Below are 23,407 nucleotides of genomic sequence, written 5' to 3'. Positions count from 1 at the left end.
CAGGGGGAAAAACGGGACATATTTTCCACCCCTATTAAAGGACGACAAAACCAGAGGGGAAAATCTCTAGCAAAGCTGTTTTGCTGTGTGAGAAGAGAGCATCCTTATGCCCAGTGTGCTCGTTATCCTTTCGGAACTCACGGCGTTTGTGTCGGTGTTAGTTTATCTGTATAGGAGGGATAAGTTTGCAAAACTCACGCTTCTACATCCGCTGATTCGCTTGCTCTGTCACACATCAGCCACGCTGCTATGTATTTCCGATACGCTTCAGCTCTTTTTCCGTGTTTATTTTACCCCTTTTCGTCTCCCTCCACCTCCTCCCTCCCTTGTTACCATCCTGTTTCACAAACCATGCGCTAGTATGGTTGCGTTGCAAATCACCGAAGATTATCCGGTAGTAATGTCGGAAATTGAGAAGCATATGGAGTAGGGTGCCGAATTGTTGAAGTGAGCATTTGTACATGATGTAACCACTCTCGGTCTCATTTAATCGGATGAACTCGATTATTTATTGTTGCGCTGGAAATGTTGCTTCGTATCGAGGAGGTTTTGCTGCGAGGCACGGGGACGAGGGCAGTTATGTTTTGCGAGTGATGAGTGCCCTCTTCATGGCGTTTAGTGATTCGATTCTGGACACCTTTTGATGCGATTAAGAATATCAAATGATGAGAACCAATCGAAACCGTTCAGCAGCCGTTACGTAGGTGAGTAAAACTGCATGGGTTATGATAATTACAATGCTATCGAGGCGTAGTATCGGTTTCGATTAGAATAAATAATTTATCTCAAGCTTCCAACATCGACCATGTAGCTCGTAAACAAATAACACCACAACACCCCTCGGTTCAACAATTCCAAACTAAACCTTCTCCTTCTTCCAGTTACAGTACGTTACAGGGGTTTCAAGCATCAACATCGATCCTTGCGGCACACGGATCCCTACCATTAGGCAACAAAGCGAACCGGTGGAATGGTACACAGGGAAAACACAAATCAATTTTTATTCAACAAAACTCACCATACCCCCTCGAGTCGTCCCGTGTGTGTGTCTGGTCGGGGTGGCTAAATCTGTTGACAACTGTCACCGCTACTGGCAGGAGATAGGAAAGTCTATATTCGTCATCACGCACCGATGAGAAAGGGAACGACAAACCAAAAGCACCATGTCGATGTGCGTCCGATAAGATGACGCGCTTTTTTTTGTCTTGTCCTCATACTTGTCGCTCGATGATTATAGTAATGATGGATGGATGGTTTCTGCTCCTTTTTATTCACGTACGCGCAACACAGTTGGGTATTGCGTTTCGGGTGTTGGTTTAATAAAAAGGAACTAGCCTCACCTAATCATTACTTCTTCTGTGATGGTTGGCGGTTTGCAACTGCTGCTTTGCTTTGACCGTTATTGAGCAAAAATTCTCTGACGAAGTCTTTTAGTCGATTTTCAGAATGTTTTATCGAAAAGTTAAATTTTATAAACTACAACATTGCGAAGAGTGGGATTTTGTGATATAAATTGCATAACTTAAGGCGTTTTACTGAAAATTGCGCCTAAAAGTTTGCATGTAGTCAACAGATCAATCATGGTGGGACAAGTATTGCGTTGTCTACTTTGAGCGTTTAGAAACATTGTTTTTCTAACCGATTAAGGAACTCACTTGCTTAATGATGGATAAGATTGATTATTTGTATGTGTTTAGCGTACTTTTACACTTCACCTAACGCATTTCCCTATCTTAGAAAGATAAAATAAAGAGCCATAACCCGGTGAATGACATGACGACTCACTTTCCCGATTATGCTGCAGACCAAGATCGATGTAACGTTCGCATGTTGTGTGTGTGTGCGTGTTTCTATATTCTCGCATTTCCCTTTGGAATAATTTCATCGGTTATGTCGAACATGTGTGTATTGATTTACGCACGTTCGGTGGTTGTCTTTGTCGCGCGGTAGGGGTGAATGAGTACCGAAGGGAGCGGCCACATTCAGCGCAACCATTTGCCCAATTTTCCGGAGGGCCACTTCCCGTCGTCCGGTGCTGATACCGGCATTTCAGGTCGTACCCGGTCGTCACACGCATACCATTAATGGCCTGCCGACATTCGACCGTTTCGCAACGATCTCAGCCGCGTTGGTCTTAGGCAGGGAGAGACTTTAACAGGAAGGCAATAATGAGACGGAATGGTAGAGACGAAAAGAGAGAGAGAGAGAGCGAGAGAGAGAGAAGGTTACGATAAAGCCTCCTCTTAAGGGGTGGACATGTTTTATTCTTTATTATCTCACCCTCTCATTCTCACCCTTCATTACTCACTCGCTTTTCTCACACCATAATACTCCCGCTCGTTGGGAAATGATTCGGGCAGTACGTAGAAGTTGGGCAGTTTGGGTGTGCTTTACTTTTCCTTTAGCTTTTCCCAACACCAGCACACTCCCACCAGTTCCCTTCCTGTTGCTCTGTTCCTGTTGCTAGCGGCACGTTTTTCCACTAGTGTTTGTAGTCGGTAGTGCTCTTAGCAGCCCAATCTAACTAACCATTGTTCGGCGATGATTTAAATGTCCTTGCCCCGGAGCAGTAGTAAATGCGACGCGTCGCACCGTGTGAGTGTCGAGGACGGATACACACTCACACACACACCAACCAAACCACCCTGCTGTGTCTTCTATCATCCATATTTGACCGCTTTTTTCCCTCGAAGGACGAACCCGGTGTGTCCTTGTGTCGATTTTTCTTCATTCTCCCTTCATTGCTGCGGACCGGTAGCGAAAAGGGAGCCAGTTTTTCCTCCCGCTCCCATGGGCAATCGATGAAAATTTTCTAATTTTCCAAACCGATTTCCACCGATTAGCTGCCCGCTGGAGAACCCGAAAGAACGTCGGGCACGGTCGGTGTTGAGTGCGACGATGAGACACCGGCGGAATGGGATGATTAATTGAATCGTGCCGGTTCGTTCGTTCGCCGCCAAAAACTTCGGGGTCACACGCTGGCAGTGAAAGGGAAAACCGATGAAAGATAATGTTGAACTTTTCTCGGGTATCTTGTTTCAACATTTGATGCCCTTTTTCGGTGGTTTGTTGTTTCATTGTTTTTATTGGTTTGGTTAATTTATCTTGTAAGGTCACACGGGCGCGGTCAATGGGATGGGACAAATAAAATGGTTTTGACGAACAAATTTTCCACGGCAGCTAGTGAAATATTGGGGGGTGTGAGCGAATGTTTTTTTATTTATTTTGATTTGTTGTATTGTTAAGTTTTTTTTCAGACCAGCTTTTAAAATATTCCAATAAGAAAATAATGAAACAAAATATAAACAGTGCCATTAAAGCGCAAAATGCCACAAAACAAAATGATTTAATTTATTTTGCAAACCTTCAGCTCGAGTGCCGGACCCTTCCGGTAATAAAAAAAACAAGTGTAGAGAAGATTCTTCCATATTTTTTATCTTCCCCATTTGGGCTTGTCTGATACAAATTGCATGCTTTTAACAAGTATCATCCCTTCCTCAGTAGTGGTGGAAGAAGGTTACATCATAATGGGACGAAATTACTCTTCCACGGTGACCGTAAAGTTAGCCCAAATGGTCCGAGTTTTCATCATTAATTACCGAAGAAGGTCCTGCCGGTAAGTTTTTTGTTTATTTGTGTGTTTTAGGCTCTTACTGACTCTTACTAGGGCGGGGAAATAAATGTGCAGCTTGTTTCGTTCTTTTTTTTTTGCTCACTTTTTTCCATATTGTCATCTTCGTTCCTTGTGACATAATGTAATCATCAGTTAAAATTCTTTTTGCCAAATATTCTGTTCCCATTTGCTATCCGGTGACCATAGAAAAATGAGAGAATTTTTTGTAAATATCCATCGCATTTTACCCATGTTTTATTTTTGTTTTACTTAAGTTGCTTTTCATTCTCAGAAGAAATTGTTTATAGAAAAAAATAATGAATTCTAAATAAGATTAAAGAAAATCTATAAACATTTTATGTCTTCACTGCTTTCGTGAAGAACGAAAATGGGTAAGCGAGACACACAAAGTAAAAACGCTTAAACCCTTTTCGGTAAATCAAATGAAAATGGTTTTTATGTGCAAACTCGTTTTTTTCGTTTTTCACCATTACTTTTCAGTGTCTTTTTCCTCCCTAGGTAACAGGCGACTCTTGCTGGCTTCCAGGAGGATTGTGAAGAATATGGTTGACCCCTTTCTTTTTAGTTACACTGTTACGGTGTCGCAGAGTACGATAACGCACAAGTCCTGTAGGATTTTGCTAGTATGGCTGCATCATGAGTTGGGTGAAATGGAGCTAGTGCCGACCGAGAGTGCGAATGGCGGTAAATCAAAGGACACACGACACAACGCCACACTTGCTGTTGCGCCCGGTTTGTGTTAATAACAATTACGACCGACAGTACAATGCGCAGTAGAACGGCGTCACAAGCCACAAAGTAACAATAAATATTGCAGACACTTGAAGCATTCACGGGTGTCCTCCCGTTGCTGCCTTGGACGGAATGATATTCGATCGGCACTGATCGAAATTTGCAGTCGTATGAGTCATGCTTGCTGCTGGGTGGTCTATTCTGCTAAAGTCCACTCTCTTCCATCACATCGAATCGAGTATATCCAGGCATTATCATTGCTCAAGGCATAATTTATCCCTCAGACTCTGATTCATCGGACGCTCTATTTGTCTTTGTTTGCAGAACTGGTGTTCTTCAGTGTTCAGCGAGGGGAAAGACTCCCGAAACTGATTCCTTCTCTGCCTGTGCGGCTACAATTATGGCTACTTAAGCAACAGCATTGCAAATTACACTAAAGAAGAGGTTAACAAGATAATTTTGTGTTGTGAATTGCATAACTTTAGAGGTATATAATGGAATTTGTAGAGCACGACGCACAAAACTATGCAATTTGCATTACAAATGTATACGCTCATAACGCTTTTATTAACAGTTTGTACGTCTCTTCCAATGCGACATGTCACCTGGGTGGTTGGCCTAAGCGAGCCTTGAGTTTTCAAACACCCCGCCCTCGTAAACGCAGTAACCACAATGGCGACAATGGCGACTGTGGCGTTATTGACGAAGACGAAGACGACATTTATCATGCTTCCTCCGCATCACCCATCCCACTCAGCCCACTCGAAACCACTTGCAGCCTTTGAACCCTCTCCTGTTTGTTCGGAGCGATTCGAAGGAAACCATAAGGACGCCACGGGACAGGATGGCGACGCAAAAAAAGGGTCACACACTCACAAGACACCGTCGTGTCTCGACCATGACGACGAATCGGACCCCGCGCTTCCGTACGTTGCACCGTCGTCCAACCCCTAGCCGGTTGCAAAACTCACCCCCAAATGGCGCCTGCCCTTTTTAGCTATTCCATATCATCACTTCCCCCATTTCTGGTTCTATTTTCAAACCACACTGGTAAACACACAGCTTCACACATACGCACGCACCATGTCGCTTACAGGGACGGTTGTAAGTTTGTACATTTGGGGTTTTCGATTAAGTAAATTTGAGGTTTAAGAAACTCGGAAGCGGAATACTTCCATTTTCCAGCAGGAAGTGATTGTCAAACGCAATCTGTATTTATTTTCTCGATGCGAAATTTTCACCAGCATTAAGTCCGGTGTAATTCCAAGGGAAAAATAGTTCAAACACAATATGGCATCGACACTGACAACTCCGTGGAAGATGGATCACTTTTGAAGGGAGCCGCACTAATCAAGTCTGCCCATTTTTGGGTGTATCGGGTGTGATGGGAAGATGATTGAGAGAGTTTTGCAAGATGGCAGGAGTGTGATGAGTGTGCCGTAGATGAAAAAAAGGGAAGCACAAAAGGCGCTTTTGCTATTTTTGTTGTCTGCTCGACGAAACATTCGATGAACCGAAGGCTGAGAAATAATGATCAATCAATCCTGCTGCGATGGAAATGGGAAAGCGAAATTAGAGCTGCCCTGCAGCAAACATGCAAATTAGCAAAATCTCTTTCGCTTATTATCTTCGCATCGAACATTTACACAAATCAAATCAGAATTTACTTTAAGCAAACAAAACCCAAGGTTTATAGAAAAACGATTGACAGTAAACTGTTGGGCAGCCACTTCACATTAGTACAAACCTGTGCAAACAAATCACGAACTCAGGCACTGTTTTTTTTTTGTTTTGGAAAAGTTTTGCACAAGTGACACTAAACACTCCACAAGCCGGGGTTGCCGTAACATGCTTCACTTGCCGTCAAACACACCGTGAAGTAGTTTCAAATAGACACCCACCCCACCAGTCGGCAAGACAAAGCGATCCATTCGCTAGAGCAAGTTCTTTAAAATGGGAACTTTTATCAACTGAGAAGACTGCCACATCGAATAGAAACAAATGGAGAAAAGTTTCCACTTGCGGTTTCTTCAAAACTTTCAACCATTTTGCTGCTACCGTAGGACAACGCATCACGATGAGAGGCGAGGTGGGACAATAGAAAGCAAGCAGCAACATCTCGTGTTCCACCGTCTTGAATTGGAATGGTTTTTGGGTAATTCAATGAAGCAGTGTGACACGTAGTACTGCGGGACGGCGAAATGGGAACGGCGGTCATCGCAAGATAAATCGAAAGTCACTGAAGATAAAGCAAATGTGTCTCGACTAGGGGATAAAATCGTTCGGTCGATGTTTTTGGGGTTGGAAATTGGGTGTACGTCCAAAACCCATTGCATGGTTGGTTATTCGCTTTGTGAAAGTTCAAGCGCGGCAGAAGGCGAAAAAAAATAGAGAATAAATTCTAGGATTTCATTGGAAGTTGAAAAGTATCCTGTATCGGGTAGTTAACAGACTTTTTTTTCATAGAAATTCATAGAACATAGACATAGAAAAAAAAAAATAATATAAAAATTAAATTTTCCACGAATTGTTTACAAGTGTTTATAATACTTATTGAAAAATTGGATTTATTTGTAACATATGAAATCACTTGACAAATTCTTGGAATGTCAAAGTTCTGCCCAAAAAAAAAAGAAGCTTACTTTACAGATGGCAACACGAAATAAAAACAGGTTCTAACATGCATCTACCTTCTCAGCAAGCATTCCACTGCTATATAGCCCAGAGGATGGGGAGATGTTTTTGGGAAATGTCATAGCACCATATTTCCAATCGACCGCCGCATTCGACGAATGTCCCGTGTTTCGCATATTTGATTTGTTCACCCATCACCCCATAACCTGGCCCTTGTTCGGTTAGACGATGCGGCAGGGACAATTCCATCAATGCACGATAAAACACCAACAAGAGAGAGAAAGAGAGATAGGGAGAGGGGGAGGAAGGATTGGGGAGATAGACGAAAGAAGGGACAAAATGGAATATCATCATCATTGCACTGGAAGCGTACGGTGGCGTAACAGAAAATAATATTCAAATCCCCTTTTCCACGGAAAGCATTCCAAAAGAGGCGATGTTGCTGGTTCGTAGGTGTGTGTGTGTGCGTGTATTTTTTTTTGCTTTTCGAAACACCGGATGGACCGACAACACGGGAAAACACACATTTTCCCAATCCTGTTGACGGTCACATGTACACCCACATGCACGATTGTCGGATGGGAAATATTGGATCCATCATCCCGAATCGAATGCGCAACAAAGAACAATCTGATGGGTGATGGAAGGTTTTTGGCGGTGGCTTATTGGGGGGTGGGGGCGGCGGAGGAAAAGGAAGGAGGAAGGAAGGGGGTTCACATTTTTCAAATATTTTTTCTCCTCACAAACACACACACATGCATTCATCTATAAATACTGGTCCACCTTTGGGATGCCCCCTATCGAATCGGAGTGTAGAGGCACTGCTTTTTCCCGACTTGTCCTTGTCGTTTGCTTTACGGTACGGTCGTTTTGCTGACCAGAACGGATGGGCGAACGGACAACACGGGAATGGCTTCCATTCGCTTTCGGAAACAGTGCCGGACAGTTCAAGCGGCAAGAAAGGCGAACAAATACAAATACGGAGCACTGGAAAAAAAATGCGGAAAATGCAGCACCACCTACATCACGCCCCCCCGGTGAAGTCTTATCTAAAGGTCCAACCTTGAGCGAACGGTCCAATGGTCTTCCAAACAACTGCCACATAGCTTTACAGGTTCGCTTTTTTGCTGCTATTCACCTCACGGGCAACCTTTCCCTTATACACCACCCAACCCCATGCGGCCGGGAAGGATTTTGTGGAAAAGTTTCATTTTTTACATTCCCTTCGCACAGTGTTTTTTCCCATTTACTTGCCCCATATCTATGCCATCGTGCTGTTGGGGGAGAGTTAAAAAGTTGGACGGTAAAGTCCTGTGGACAAAGTTGAAACGTTGAAGTTGCGCCAGCACTCGGAGTGGCCCGAGTGGTTTACACTAATATGGCACCGTTGGCATCGTGCAAGTGCGCTACAAACAAAACGCAAAAAACAGGAACGCAACAACCGTTCACAATCGGTGGCATAAAGCTGGACAGGGGGGTTTTTTGAAGAAGCAACAGTGCAGTCAGGGTAGAACAGTCTGGTGTATAGGGCGAAGGAAGGCATCAAACCAACGACAAAAAAAAAACGGGACCCCAAAAAACCGAATGGCGAAGTGGAACCATTATGGGCATGATGGAGGACACACGCTCAATGAAGGAGAGACAGAGCGAAAGGACGGAGCTGGGAGCCGATTTTCAAATGAAATTTCCGTTTCCAATACAGCCGGTACACGAGCGTGTACGTGGCGAGATTCCGTCGTCCAGTTTTAGTAGTCTTGTGGAACATTGGTTTGGTAGCAAATAAGTGTATCTCCAAGCATTCCGGACGAGCAAAAGCGAAACACACTGTACAGGACAAATTCAAATTGTCAGTGTTTTCATATTTCATGGCACAGTGTACTTCAAAACTATAGCAAAACATGGTTTTGCTAAGGATTTTAATTTAATTTAAATTTTTTATTTTAATTTTATTTTTTTAATTTTTTTTATTTAATTTAAAAAAATTGAATTATTAATCAAATAGTTTTAAATTTATTTAAAAAAAATTTACTACTTACTACGTTACTTTAGATTATTTCATACAACCAGATAGATGTCCCCGCATCCTTGAAAGCTCAGTGAGAGTCAAACAATGAAAGCATAAGACCAACAAAAAAAAAACCGATGTGCTTCGTTCTATCCATCACGGTAAACGATAGATACAGGGCGACAAGAGCATGGAGGCAAAAGTTAATGGAGGATAAATGGAGCCCTGTATGTGTGCATCGTCTAGCTGTGTAGGTGGGTAGGACCTTTTGGATGGAACGAGTGTTTGATCGAGCGCTGTTGCAAAAAGTCAGAAAAATTCAACAACAGTGCGGACGGGAGATTTTGCTTCATGTGCAACGGGCGAGTGAGAAAACAAGAGAAGAATAGTTGGTGTTTTGGGGCAGGTGGAAGAAGGGAAGGGTGAGGGAAGAGATAAAGAAAAAGAAAAACACACATAGATAGCGGTACGGTACAGAGAGCTAGGCAGAATAATAAATAATACCCATGGGGATGGAAATGGACAGGAAGAGAGACAGAGAGAGAGAGAGAGAGAGAAAGAGAGAGTGGTATAAAAAGAAAGGAAAGGTGAAGAACGGTGCCCTAATGGCAGTACATAGAAGTCGCACGTGCCCATCGACAGAGACATATCTGTACAAACACACGCGCGTACACAAATCCAACATAAGGGACACACATCCTGGGACAGAATACTTCTGCATATAACAGACCCCCAAGCAAACGTGCAAATGCTTTATACCAAGCAACGGCAAAAGCTTCTGTTACGGATCTGGACACCCATTCCCAATTCCGTCAACTTTGATGAAGCGCGCTGCTGGTACGAAGGTAAACGAAAGGCGAAAATGGAACCCGACTGGCATTATGCCAACCCCAAAAAAACCGACCCGAAAAGTATAGCCAACTGAAGGGATGGAGGTCGTGGTGGAAAAACCTCAACGCATGGGAAAAATGGCGAGACGTTAGGGAAGGTTCAAAGCTCCCGAGATCCATTTGTACGATCCTTCGACTACTTTCGGAGGTTGTGTTTTTTTATTCATTACTGAACCGTAGGCAAACTTTATTTTTGCTATTCCGGTTGTTTCTTTGTTAGGCATATTCTTCTTACTGTCTACGTTAATAATGTAGGTTTGATGTTATGTTTTAGATATGTTTTTCTAACTAATCTTTACATTTCATTGTATACTTATTCGATATTTTTGTGAAGTTCGACTTTCATCACATTATAGATAAGTGAACAGCTTCGCGAAATTTCGGATCGATTTTTTGTTGCGATATTTACCAAACAGGTTGTAGTTTTTCGAGGTTCCAAAATGTAAGAGGATTTATTCCATTTTTCTAGCCCTATTTATAAGTTTTTTCATGAGTGTTCCTATCGTGAGAGACCATCTCACTACTCACTATTTTCTCACTACTCACTTGACGAAACTAGCTTTCGTCAAATGGCCCTCTTGACGTCTACGCGTCAACATACTCCCCCCCATGACAGAACGTCATAAAGAAAACAAAACAAGTTACACGTGCTACTAAGCAGACGGCTTCGCAACAGGTAACAGACAAATTTTAGTTACTGGACGCGTAATTATACCTTTCGCCGTTTTCAGCTTCACTACACGCGTAAGCTGATCCTCTCCGGGATGTATTTCGACAATGCGTGCGAGGGGCCATCGGGTGATGGGAAGCGAATCGTCCACTAGGATGACCAGTCTGCCAGGTACTATCTCACTACGATTCACCACCTTGTTATCCTTCTGCATCTCCTGCAGATATTCTGTTGCCCAATGCTTCCAGAAGCGTTGAACAAGCAATTGCCAGCTCTGCAATTCGTCTAACGTGTAGGCCTTCAAGCGGGTGTAGTCGGGAACAGGCACCGCATGCATCGACGTGCCAATAAGGAAGTGCGCAGGAGTAAGCGCCGCCAGATCATTCGGGTCATCCGTCAGCGGCAACAAAGGACGCGAGTTCATTGCCGCTTCTATCTGCTGCAGAATGGTGCAGTACCCTTCATACGACAGCCTCGAACTGCCTAGGTGCCGATAGAGATGTCGTTTGGCCGTCTTTACCGCGGCTTCCCACAATCCACCGAAATGTGGGGCCTTAGGTGGGGTAAAGTGCCAAGTGATACCCAAGTCGGAACATTTGGATGCGATGACGTTTTGTAGCTGTTCGTTCTGAAACAATTCAAACAGTTCATTAAGTTCGTGTGCTGCACCCTCAAAGTTTTTCCCATTATCCGAGTGTATATCAGATGGTAATCCGCGCCGGGATGTAAACCGATGCAAAGCGGCCAAGAATCCTGCAGTGGTGAGATCGCCAACCAGCTCCAGGTGAACCGCCTTGGTTGAAAAGCACACGAACACACACAAGTAACATTTAGTGGCAGCAGCTCTCTTGTGTGTTGGTTTGAGGTAAAACGGCCCGGCGTAGTCCACTCCGGTTACGGAGAACGGCCGGCTTGGGGTGATGCGTTGGTACGGGAGTTGTCCCGTTTGTTGTTGCGTAAGCGACGGATCTTGTCGTATGCAACGAAAACAATTCCTTACTATTCCTTTCACTAGACGTCGTCCGTCGAGTGGCCAATACTCCTCTCGTATCTGGGAAAGCAATAGTCTTCCCCCGCCATGCATAAGCTTTTCGTGGTAGTGGACTGCGATGAGATGAGCTAGCTTATGGTTCTTGGGGAGCACGATGGGATGCTTAGACTGGTAAGGAAGCTGTGCAAGCTTCAAACGCCCTCCCACTCGTACTATTCCTTCTTCGTCGAGAAATGGATTCAACCGTCTTAGAGGTGAGTGTTTTCCCACGGTTTCTCCTATTTTCAGTAGTCGGATTTCCGATGAAAACTCGTCTTGCTGCGCCAGTTTGCATAGTACGATTTTCGCTGCTTCGATGAACTTGGGTGTAATCGACAATGCAGCGGAGGTAAACGGTGCTGACGGTTGCGTACGTATCTTGTGTTTTGTGTTGTGTATAAAACGTGTGCAGTATGCGATTATGCGTAACAATTTGGTATATGACGACGACAAATTGAACCAAGGGTGAATGGTATGTATATTGGCGACTGCAGCACTCACCTGACGAGTTTCCATATCCGTTTCAGTAGCCAGTGATGGATTCGAAATAGGCCAGTTAGAGGCAGGTAAAGCCAACCAATCGGGACCACAACGCCACATCGAACTTTTCAGCATCTCCGCTGCGGACATCCCTCGGGACACCAGGTCTGCAGGATTCGATGTACCGGGAATGTGCTTCCATTGTCGGGGATGCGAATAATTCTGGATCTCAGCAACACGATTCGCCACGAATGTTTTCCAGGTGTTGGGTGGAGACGCAATCCAGTTTAGCGTCACAGTTGAATCCGACCAGAAAACCGATTCGGTCGCATCGATTTTCATCGCCCGTCGAACACGATGATGCAGATGTACTGCTAGCACGGCTGCGCAAAGCTCCAATCTCGGTAACGTAACACGTTTCAGTGGAGCCACCCGAGATTTCGACGCGAGCAGAGTCACTCGTACCTGTGCCTGCTGGTCCTCACAACGAGCGTAAATACAGGCACCATATGCAACCTCTGACGCGTCTGCAAATATATGGAACTGTATTTCAGAGTTAGGTAAAAGCACATAACGTTCACTTTTGAAGTCAGCCAAATCCTTCCAGTCGTCAGTAACCGATTTCCATTTGTTGCAGATATGTGCAGGAACCGGATCATCCCACCCGATTTTCTGCAGCCACAACTCCTGCATCAGCAGTTTCGCGCGTATGATGACTGGAGCGATCAACCCAAGAGGATCAAACATTCGAGCAATGTTTGACAATATGGACCGCATGGTGATGCTGGTGGTTTCCATTGTTACCGTCGACTCGAAACACAAAACGTCGAGTTCGGGCTTCCAAGCGATGCCAAGTGCCTTTACCGTCTCGTTCGGCGCAAACTGCAGCGATGACTGTGTGCCGATGTGTTCCACTGGTAAACCGGTAAGCACGTCCAAACAGTTGGATGTCCACTTTCTGAGCTCAAACCCTCCCTTGGATAGCAACTCAGATAGCTGCTGACGAAGCTTGCGAGCTTCATCCACGCTGTTGGCTCCACCAATGAAGTCGTCAACGTAGAAATTGTGTTTCAGCGCAGGTGTAGCAAGTGGATAATCAGCACCTTCATCTTCCGCCAGCTGCAACAATGTACGAGTGGCCAAGAACGATGATGGAGACAAACCATATGTCACAGTATTCAACTCGTACAATTCAATCGGCGAATGCGGTGAGAAGCGGAAGAAGAGGCGAACCAATTTTCGATCATCGGGATGCAAAATGACTTGCCGATACATTTTTGCAATATCAGCTACAACAGCGATCTTGTAGGTACGAAAACGAAGAATGATGTCGATGAGTTCATCCTGAATTATGGGTCCAACCCGTAAAGCTTCATTCAGTGAATGTCCAGTCGACGTTTTAGCTGAGCCATCAAACACAACTCTAACCTTTGTAGTGGTACTTGATGCATTAAAAACTGGATGGTGTGGTAAATAATAAGCAGCTGTATCGTCACATTCAGTGCTTATACGAGACATGTGCCCCAGTTCCAAATACTCCTTCATGAACGTTTGATATGATTCTCGAAGTGCAGGATCGCGTTCCAATCTCCGCTCAAGAAGCTCGAAACGACGGATGGCCTGTAATCTAGAAAGGCCGAGCTTTTGATCGAAGTCAGGCTGCTTTGGTAGGCGTACAATATATCTGCCGGTGTCGTCACGTTTGGTAGTGGTCTTGTAAAGGGTTTCACAATACCGTTCATCCGGTGAGTATGCGTCATTCACCGTTAAATCTTCTAATTGCCAAAATCGTTGTAGCGACTCCTCCAAAGATGCCATACAGACGACCCTATACGAAGCGTTGGAAACGGTTTTAGGTGCAGAACTTCCAACGGACGTTGCGCCGCTCACTACCCAACCAAAGACACTATTTATCATGACGGGTAGATGAGGTGCTGGATGGAACTGAGATGCATTCTCGAAAACTGTATGGTAATGACGAGCGCCAAGAATGATGTCAACGGGGGCAGCTTTATCGAACAACGGATCTGCTAAAGCGAAACCAGGTGGTATGGTCCAATCGTTGCGGTCAATATCGCGCGTCGGAATATTCGCAATCAAATTGTCTACGATCAACAACTCGGTGTTCACCGTAAACGAACTGGATCTAGAGACAATCTGGGCGTGTACGGATTCACGTACTGTTTTTGTAGATTGCCCAGCTCCAACAATAGTAATGTTCACATTACTTTTCTTTAAACGTAGCCGATGAGCGAGTCGATCGCTTATTAGATTCGGCTGCGATGCGCTGTCCAACAGCGCTCGCGCAGGATGAGCTATTCCGAAATCATCAATAATGTTGATCAACGCAGTTTGGAGTAAGACCTGCTCGGGTGCTTGCTGCAAAGCTGCTGCAAAAGTGCGTTGTGCGTTGTTGGTGGCTGTGTGATCTCTAGTGGTGTCGGGTGTGTGGTGCGGAAGTGCAGTAGTACTAGTGGTGTTGTGTACGTAGTGCAATTTCGTGTGGTGTGCCGCATTACAGTAACGGCATTTGTGCGGCGATGGGCAATCACGAGCCCTGTGATTCTCTCGCAGACAATTCAAACATAAACGCGCGGACATGGTAAAACGGTGACGCTCCTTCGGGTCCATCCCTTCGAATTGCGGGCATTTAAAAAGATAGTGTGCGGATTTGCATAACGTACAATTTGGCGTTTCATTTGATGTCGAAGCAAAACTGGCTTGGCGTGAAAAGGACATTCTCGGTGAGTGACTCAGGTCATGAACCTGTGACGTATGACGGTTGTTTACTAACAACGTCTCCAATACACGCATACGACGGTGAAGGAACGAAATTAAACTATCGTAACTCGGATCGGCGTTATTTGATGCGTGCTCTTCCCAATCGCGTAAGGTGATTATTGGGAGTTTAGTGCATAACAGATGCTCAAGAATGCTACCCCAAGTGTCCGTGTCTTCTCCCAAGTGCTGTAGAATCTTTTTATGCCGCTCAAATTCATCCACAAGATGGTGCAGTGTTGAAACGCTTTCCTTCTGGGCAGCAGGAATGGCAAACATTGCTTGCAAATGGCGTTTTCGCAGCAAATACTCGTTTGAGTATCGCTCGGTTAGCGTGTTCCATGCTAACTCATAATTAGCTGCACTTATGGTGATAGATTCTATCACTTGAGCCGCTTCACCTTTAACCGCGGCGCGCAAATAATGGAACTTTTGTATTGCCGGCAAATCTATGTTTGCGTGTATCAGGCACTCAAAGGTATCGCGGAATGTCAACCATTGCATATAATCTCCCGTGAATTCGGGCAGTGCAATAGTGGGTAGTTTGATGCCCTTTAACGGATTCAATCCGGTGCTCGTTTGTGGGATCGGAACTTGTTCTGATGGTAACTTAATCTGTAACTGCGATTGTACGTAGATCAGCCTATTCTCGAAATTCTCCCTTAGAGCAGCATTTTGCGCTATTTCTTCTGCAGTGGCAGCAGAATCTTCCAAACCTTGCTGAACACTTTCTAGATCAAGGCATAGCTTCTCGAACCTTTTTACACGTATTTCCACCTCTGCTTGGTCCCGTTCAGGAACGAAATCCTCCAAAAACTTCTCGTACCGCGAAAGAGACACCAACAAAATTGTCCGTCGGGACGCCAAGACAACGGGTTGCACGGGCATTGCGTAAGTGACTATGAGTGCGTGGGATTGACAGTGTTTTGCGTGCGGCGGCAAAATCAGCTGTGCGTTTCACAAAATCACGACGAATGTGATACGAAAGCAGGAAACGATGTTACGGTAACGGTGTGATGATCGAAATTCGCGATTAAAAACCAGGAGCAAGTACCATCCTGGTCACGGCACCATGAACAGCTTCGCGAAATTTCGGATCGATTTTTTGTTGCGATATTTACCAAACAGGTTGTAGTTTTTCGAGGTTCCAAAATGTAAGAGGATTTATTCCATTTTTCTAGCCCTATTTATAAGTTTTTTCATGAGTGTTCCTATCGTGAGAGACCATCTCACTACTCACTATTTTCTCACTACTCACTTGACGAAACTAGCTTTCGTCAAATGGCCCTCTTGACGTCTACGCGTCAACAATAAGTGTTTATTGTTTTCTATATTTTTCCCATATTTTTCACACATCTACAAGTTTCTGAGACAAAAAAAATAATTTGCAAATGATTTGATGCAAACGAATCCTGGTCTTGGCACCATTTTTCCAAAATTTGCCATAACAAAAAAACGACTGTTCCTAACATCATAAACTTAACAAAAACATCGACAAAACAGTTCGATTGTTTAATCCCCCATGTCTACAGCCGACGCGTATGGGGTGGGAGCAAATTTCGTGGAATCCCGCGGTGAAGATGACTTTAATTGCCAAACTGGCGAGAATTGATGATGCCAGATTGCTTCTCGGCACGGCAGAAAGCGGCGAGCACACTGTCACCACACTCCGTCTCAAACTCTCCTCTCGTGTGGCATAAAAATGGTGATCCTTTCTTTTCTTCCTTGGGGAACATCACTTGGGGTAACAAAACCGTACAGAGATGAGTTTTATGACGACAGCGATACAACGCCGCCTCGGAAAATTGGTTCATCGAAAAGGTAAGGAAAGTGTGTGTGTGTGCACAGCAGGAATAGCAGTTTGTACAGAGCACACCAAACACCTTTCATCCTTTCCCCCACGCGCAGTTTGCTGCCCTGTCGCATCGAGAAGGCAAAACTTTCATGACAATATAATACAATACGGGACGAAACATTCTTCGCCTTCAAACCTTCATCGGGCGCTATAAACCCCCCGCCCCCCCCCACAACGCGGCCTGCGCGAGAATGTTTAAGGACGCCAAAATTAAAGCAAAACGTGGCGAAAAAAAAGGAAGCAAAAACGGGAGGTTGGTTGGGAATTGTGAAATATACACGCGGCCAAAGTTTTCCGTTAATCGGCAAGCACAAACCGTGCCAAAAGCGCCACACACCACCACCACCACCACACAGCAGGATCGGTCTCTTTCTCTCGTTGCCATGAGTTGTCTATCTATCGTCTATCGTCAAACGGTTTTATGTATCCTTCCCACGAGCTAGGACACACAGGTCGGGAATAAACTTTGGGCCACACACACACACACACACAGATACAGAAGCAGCGTTTGCCCGTTGCCTCATCCTTTTGGCCTTTTTGCGTGTACGCTCGGGTAAGGCTCATAATGTTAAAGCTACCGTTCATTGTTGCTCCACGTCCATCTTCTGCAAAACCCTCACCCTTTTCTTACCGGGGGAGGGTGGGGTTGAAACCCAACCGTCTGGTAAGCAAGGATCGGCCAGGATCGCGTGAACGGAACAATCTTCCAGTGGAGAAGGGAGGGGGGGTGGGGGGAGAGGGAGTTGTGGACAGGGCGGAACTGAATCTACATAAAGTGATATTCCTTCTTGTCCTTTGGATGGTTCGTTTCGGTTGGATTGAAATCCTTTCTCATTCACCCACACAATCAAACGCACACAAACACACACATACAAAGACGTAATGCACATCACCGACAACCTTTGGAGCGCCGGATCTACTCGTTTGACGTTCTGGATTCGAAAGGGAGAGTATAAGCGAAGGCGGGAGGGAGGGTAAGCATTCTCACCCCCCCACCCCCACCCCCCTCGCTTCATATCATCCCTGTGTGTAATCGTACCGAATGGAAAAGTTTTCTCGGAACGAGGCAGAAAGCCTCCAAGCAGACGAATGGGAAGGATACGGATGCGGTGTGTTAGGTACAACCGGAGTACATAAAATAGCGTCGACCGAGGTCGTTGGTTGATGACGCCATGTCGCACAAACCGGTTTCGGTACATGCATACATACATACGTACACCACACGGGATAGGGAAAGCCACGACACACACAGCAAACTACGGGCAATGGGTACCGTGTCAGCTTATGGTGGACTACGAGAGCGCTCGTGTTCCGAGACATCCTTCGGTGCTCGAATGGCTGGGAGGCAACCATTTTACAAAGGCATACTACCAAGAAAAACTTGGCGTAGGTTCAGGGGTTCCAGTTTTGGCAACAGTATACCGACCAGGAATTGGAAAATCCTGGAAGCGAAGAGTTCAAATATGAAGCGAAACCAAGATTTGGTTTATTATACATGAGATACAGTAGAATAATAGGATGTCCTTTTCTTTGTGTGTGGACCGGGAGCTATTTCTATAGCAGATCAAATTTAATTTCGACATCAAACTATAGCCCAACTTATCGAACTACCTTCATTCGTATTCAAACAATTTTCCAAGCAACGAATCCTTGCTTCCACGATCCACGAAAATGAAGTTCAAAAATTCAAAACAAAAAAAATAAAAGACACAAACATTTTGTGCCTCAGTTTTCGTCCTTTTTCGATTTGACCTAAAGAAACGCAAGCAGACAAAAAAAACTTCACAAAACACTACCTACATCTCCAAACCCCAAAAAGGAAACCAACGAAATGACCAGGAAATCAAAAAAAAGAAGAATATCTTCAACAAAAAAACGACATTCTCCCCTGTTGCCCTAGCTCTTGTGAAACAGCTGGCTTAGAAGAAAAGGCGCACAGACTGGAAGGTTTTCCGTGCCGGGCATTGCTGAATTCCATCGTTCTGCTTTGCCGTATGTACAAATCCGACCGGTCCGTTGCTACGACGGGGCAAAGCAACTGGACCGATTGCTTTATGTATAGGCTTAGGCATTCGTGTCGTTGTTTTACCCCGTACAATGACACGGAGGACACACGCGGGACAACCAGAGCGGTGAAGGGGGTAAAATAAATAAATATATTGGCCCCAAAAGAGCTTCCCACTCTTCGGTTTCGTGCTCTGTGAAAATTACTCGCCAACCCGAAGAAGGTTGGCCCCTCCTACCCTCCTACCGCGTACGGATCACTGGCCCTCGTCGATGCGGCGATGAGTCGAAAAAGCCGCCGCAAAGTGAGTCGTTTTCACAATCTATGTAATAAGCGAAAGGTTCAAACCAGCCCTGCTGCGGGGTTTTGATGTTGTGTTTCTTCCTTTGCTTTATTAGTGTTTTGTTATTTTTTTGGTTGTTGTTCTGTGACGGGTTCTTGTTGTGTCTTTCCTCCTTTTTTTTCATTTCTACTTTTTTTTGGTCGCTTTGTGCTATCCTCTTCCCCCCACTGGGTCTCCGGAAGCAAACGACCAGGCGTCTCCATCGGTAGGGCCGAAGCTTGTTGAGGTGAAATTTTATGATCGGACAGCACGGAAGAATGGACGTGCTTGGTACGATCTAGACCGGTCTGTCCTTCGGTTTTGCTTTCCAATTCCAACCCTCCACCCCTCCTCACCCCCACCGCCTGATCAAGGTTTTTGAAAGAGGTTTTTGGAATTGAGTTTTGGTGTGTTTGCCTTTCGGGTTTCCTATTGTCTTTAAGCGGATTTGGCTATTTCCGATAATATACACACTATTTGCACGAACAGTGAGGAGTTTTATCGTGCGGATGAGAAAAACTTGAGCTAGTTTCTTTTCGTTCCCTTTGACTATAGTGTGTATCGATTGCAGGGGGTTATATCTAGTGTTTTATGTATATATATTGTAAATGTTTGAAATAGATTCATAACTGCGGGAGAATATTTTCAAATATAGTTTTTGCCATGAATCAACAAAACGAGTGCTTTCCAAAGAGAATATTAAACATTAATATGTAGCGTCGAAATAATTCTACCTTTTTCATATCATGTGGGACACGTTTTTCCTCCCTTTTTGTTCGTTATGCTGTTTGAGCTTTAAAACGCCGAAGCAATCTTCCATACCTGTAATGATAGACATAAAGAAGGAAAAATACATTAGAATAGAGGAAGACAAAACATATTTTCGTATTGATATATATGATAGGTGGTTAAATAAACTAAGTCTTTTTATGAAGAGGAATTATTAACTAGAAAGAATGTTCGAGGAGCAATCTTTAAGTTTAATTAATTTCTAAAGTTTAGATTAAAAATTAATTAGTGAATAAAAATGATTTCTTATTTTACTTCAACCACAATTTTTCTTTGTAATAGTCCAAGTATGAGGAGATGATGTATGATTTTTTTTAACATGAATACTTTGATAAGCAAACACAACATTGATCGTACATGTCTTCGAAATGAATTCGTGCCAATGTATAACAAACGCTCGTCTTTTCTCTTCACCAATCCATCACACGGTACCGATGCCTGCCGGCTAAAGCTAAACACAACACACAAAAAAACGGATAAACGATCGTCCCAGGGAGCTAAAACCTACCAGGCGCCTCCACCAAAACCAAACACCATGAAGGGTGATTTGCTCCTAAAGCAACATTTGCCAATGTTTGCCGTCATTTCGCTTCCTTCTCGCTCACCGAAAGCAACGTTCCTCTCTCTCTCTCTCTCTCTCTTTCGCACCACCTTCGCAGTGGGAGCAGCATCGCTTTTATGCCCTGCGAGCCGATTCGATGTAGCATATTGCTCGCCGCATATCACCATCCCGTTCGCGTGTTGAAACTTTCTCGCTCGGCCCCGGATACACCGGAGTTTGTCCTTTTTTTTTCTTTCTTCATTCCCATGCAACAATGCCAAAATCGTTCTCCGCTCATCGTGGTTCAGAACCGACCCAACCCGTGTTCCACATTCATTTTTCCCTTTTCCCACAACTTTTCCTTTCCCATCGCTTTTGCGCCCCCGCCCTTTCTACACTTCCTGTAGGCATCCGCTTTCTTCACCGGCTGCACACAAGGGAATGGGAACCCAGAATCACAATTTTCAAAACTGTAAAACCATATTTATATAACTTTATATACCACCCACCCAACCCCGTCCCCTTTCTTCAGTGCCACAATTTTCCTTTCGGGAAGTCCTTTCGCCCTTTCTCGTTCGTACTTTCTCACTCTCGCGCGCACTAACTCACTCTACAGTAGTCTACATTTCAGGCCGAATTGAGTGGTGGTTTCTTTATCTTGCCATTCTACACTCTCTCACACCCACACCCACACACACACACATACAAACACCACCACCTTCAACGGTTCGTTCACTTGCTTGCCAAAGTTGAGCAGTTGTGGTGATACTGGAACTGAGGGTTTTTTTTGCTTCTTCTACCAATCCTTCTCTTGCTGTTGCTGGCAACTTTCCTAACTCCTGAGACTTCGGTTTCCATTTGTTGTCTCCCGTATTGCCACCTTGATTCCTTCTTCTTTCCATACACTCACCACACACACCATCCAACTTGATGGGATTTGTCCTCATTTCATACGTACACGGGACGGCACCATCGAGTACTCCACGGCGAAGTTTCGAACGGAGCATCAGTAGTACGTTCTGGTTGTTGGTATCCCCGCAATCATCTGTCTTCTCATCCCTTTTTCCACCCAAAAGAACCAGTGCTCATTACCGTCCTTGCTTTTTCACTTGGTATTCCAAACAAAAAAAAATAAGAGAAAAGGGGGAGTTGAATGGTGTGGGTGAGGACGCACATACATACTCCATTCCCGAAGCACTCGGAAGCAGCTCGAATCTCCGAGAACTTCGTCCGGTTTTGTCGTCCTCATCGTTTCGCACACAAACCATCTGCCGAACGAACCCTCCACCACATTCGTCCGTGGTTGTGCATGGTGATTGTTGCTGCTACTCGCCTTATTATTACTATTATTACTATTCTGATCATTACTATTATTGCTGTTGGTCGGGAGTCACCGGTCGGGTCTTGGGAAATGCTGTTGGAAATTGTTTGCAAGCTCACGCGACTCTTCTACCCCATTTCGAGTTGGTTTGGCGAGATCCGGCTTTTCATTATTTTTTTTATTTTATTTTTCATGCTGTTTTTTTTTTGGTTTTGTTTTGCTTGCTGCATGCACAGTTCACTGCTACGGCAAAGAGTTTGAAAATGTTTCCCTTCTTCACTCCCCCCACGGGATGCCTTTTGCCGTGTTCGGGTGTTCGCTTCTCCCGACTTCATGCTAAAGCATCCATGTCCTTTTCGCAAAACTGACAGTAGAAACCGGGTCTTTTCGTTCCGAAAGCGCACTGAAACGCTAGCTGTAGGTAACCATCCTTGTATCCTTTTTCCATCCGTTCCTACGATCGTTGCGATCCTTTGGCGCTGGAGTAGCTTCGTGCTACTTGCAAGGATTGCCACTGGAAGCGAAGGATTCATACCGCAAAAGCTCCGGTCCCATATCCCACAGTGGCACGGAAAACTTTCCTTCCAGGACGCGAAGGCTGAGAGAAACATTATCATTTATTCACTCTGCATCTCTTATGCTTGTGCTTGCGCTACCTAAAGTTCGTCCCTGCCAGTGCGCCAACCGTACCAAACCTTCGCCATAGGATGGGAACCTTCCTCTAGAAGTTTTACACCACCACAAAACGCCTTCAGCCCACGTCCCACGTACCGATTGTTGAAACATTTCAGCCAAGCGCTGGCGAATAATTTTGCCATGGCAGAAAGGACCTCATACCGATCCTTCCCACATTGTCCCGCTTTCCTCTTCTTCATCCCCCAAAAAAAACCTCATCCACCCACTTTCCACATCAACCATTTTTCGGGGTAGAATGTAACGATCCTTGGAAGCGCTTTTCATCGGCATCTGCAAAGGCCGCTCTGTGTGTGTGTGTGTGTGTGTGTGTGTGTGGAGTTGGGATTAAAAGAGGTTTCGACATTTATGGGTAAGAGCTCGAACTTTTCGTTCGGCACACGGGTGTAGCGACTGATGGAAAGATATGAGGCCGACGAGGTAAAAGTTACGAAACTCCTCGCTGTTCGCTTGCTTGTCGTGTCAGTGTGTGCTTTTGGGAGGTTTTGGGGATGGCGGCACAAAAAAGGGAACGTCCGTACCGTTTTGCCGAACAGATTGCCGGGGGAATGGGATTGATGAGAGTTTTCGGGTGACTTGGAAGATTTCACACGAACGGTACGTGGGGTAGGAACTAAACCAGAAAGTTTCACCTCACAACATGGCACGTTCGTGGAGGGAAGAAGAACGGAAAAGGAAGCGAAGGGAAAAGGTGGGGGAAAGGGAGTGAGAAATGAAGGTGGAATGTTGATGAAGATGAAATTTTGAGAAGCCATTCGGACGGGTGTGGAAGGTACCTTGGGAAAGGTGGTAACGAGATTTCTTCGACAGCAGTGAAGTTTACTCCCGCTTTGGAGCGGGCTTTTTTGCCAAAGGGTGGTGGGATGGTGTAACAAGAGCAAACGGTGGCCTGTTGCTGACACAGCGGGCAAATACAGCGGGTGGGCAACTAGCATTACGACGTTTCGTTTTAAGTTGGTTCATTTCGGTTGGTCGGGGCGATTCGAAATCGGGTTAAAGTTTCTATACAACAGCAGCTTCATAATATG

The 23,407-nt window shown here is 45.0% G+C and overlaps 1 protein-coding gene across 9 annotated transcripts in view; it reads right to left on the bottom strand.

Moving 5' to 3' along the window:
- LOC125771274 (zinc finger MIZ domain-containing protein 1) overlaps nucleotides 1-23,407 on the bottom strand; it is a 181,453-nt gene that overhangs the window by 14,773 nt on the left and 143,273 nt on the right. For 2 of the 9 annotated variants that reach the window (XM_049441719.1, XM_049441718.1), the window contains one exon: nucleotides 19,770-19,857. The exons of the other annotated variants lie outside the window; for them this stretch is intronic. The gene's annotated coding sequence lies outside the window, so the exon portion shown is untranslated. The remainder of the gene's footprint in view (nucleotides 1-19,769; nucleotides 19,858-23,407) is intronic. 9 annotated transcript variants of the gene reach the window in all.

Source organism: Anopheles funestus, chromosome 3RL (genome assembly GCF_943734845.2).
Source record: "Anopheles funestus chromosome 3RL, idAnoFuneDA-416_04, whole genome shotgun sequence".
In the NCBI taxonomy this organism is placed as follows: Eukaryota; Metazoa; Arthropoda; class Insecta; order Diptera; family Culicidae; genus Anopheles; species Anopheles funestus.
The sequence above is the reverse complement of the archived record's forward strand: the minus strand, read 5'-3'. Positions and strand labels throughout refer to the sequence as shown.